The sequence below is a fragment of the Capsicum annuum genome, chromosome 9 (assembly GCF_002878395.1).
Source record: "Capsicum annuum cultivar UCD-10X-F1 chromosome 9, UCD10Xv1.1, whole genome shotgun sequence".
NCBI lineage: Eukaryota > Viridiplantae > Streptophyta > Magnoliopsida > Solanales > Solanaceae > Capsicum > Capsicum annuum.
This window is the reverse complement of record NC_061119.1, coordinates 89,316,255-89,317,754: the sequence shown is the minus strand read 5'-3', so window position 1 is coordinate 89,317,754 and position 1,500 is coordinate 89,316,255.

Sequence of the window (1,500 nt, the reverse complement as noted above, 5' to 3'; positions counted from 1 at the left end):
ATATATATATATATATATATATATATATATATATATATATATTTATAAGAAAGGTCAATTCAGGGAAAAACATAAATCATCAGACTAGCATCTTAAGATCTCATAATCTTAGTAGGAACTAGTGCTAGTATACTCAGGGTTTTTAATCCAAACATCTAATCATGAGTTAACCATGCATAATAATATAATTGTAAGATGAAGGATCCAGAATCAAACCTTAAATATCAATGCCAAATCATTAACAAAACTGCTATAAACTATCCATAATAATGATCATAACAATAATATTTAAAATAGCAGTGATAATGCGAGTAACTGCCTATTCTAGACAAAAAATACCTAATCGAGCCTTTTATAAACCCTCATAGCCCTAGGCTTATAAGTTTCAATCAATATTCAAAACACCACAAGATATACTAATCGCCCATACCTATGGAACCCCATATAAGGTTGATAGATATTGGTGCATACTGGTGATAGGCGATGTGCATATGATAAAATATGTGGGGTGCACCATCTTATAAGAGACCAGGTTCTTTTAAGTCAGATACAAGAAATAAGGTAGTAAACTAATAAGGAAATAAAAACTTTGCAGGAAAGTAAGAAATACTATGGTTTAATGTGGAATCTTCCTTACCCAAGGAAGGTAAAACCATGACTTGCCTCACAAGAGCTCAAAAAACCATTATAATCAAACTCATGATTATAAACTCTATTGGAACTTAACTCTAAGCTCCACTGATTTGTAATTACTCCATTACAAACTCTCCTTTTGACAACTCTATCAAATATTGATTAACTCTAATCAATATCATCTCTAGTAACTATACCTAAGCACTCTACAACCAAAAGAAAAGCATTACTCTTATAGGATGAGTAATTTAATTATAGGACAACACTTGACTCAAAAATAATCAAAACTTAAGCACACACACATAGATTTGGAACTTGAGCAATATGAGTTTTTGCCATTTCTTGATTCACTGTCTTTTTTAAAAACTAGTTGAATGAGAGAAATCCTTATCTATTTATAGCAGTAAATAATTATGGTTGAATTTTTATTGGACCACATGTCACAATAAGTACACTGCAATTCTGTATAACTAGTTGCAGTAGCAAACAAAACTATACAGAGTATGATAGCTATACCACTTCATGATGAGCTAGGGACCTGGTCCTTTAAAGAGAACTAATCATCATTAAAACATGAGATATCAATTTTCCCCATTTTTGATGATGATACACCATAACCTCAGAGCATTAAAATGATGATCTAGGGACCTAGTTCTTTTATGATGACAAACCTTAAATTTTGGAGCATTGAAATTCATTCACCTCTTTCAATCAAAGTGATCACCACTACTGTTAGTTAATGTTCCCTATATCAGTATGCACAATGCTTTACCCTATCAAAATACCAATATACCGATATGCTTCCTCCTATTGTGTTCTTGTTATATTCCCATTGTCATTATTCCCCCTATTTTATAGCCACATCGA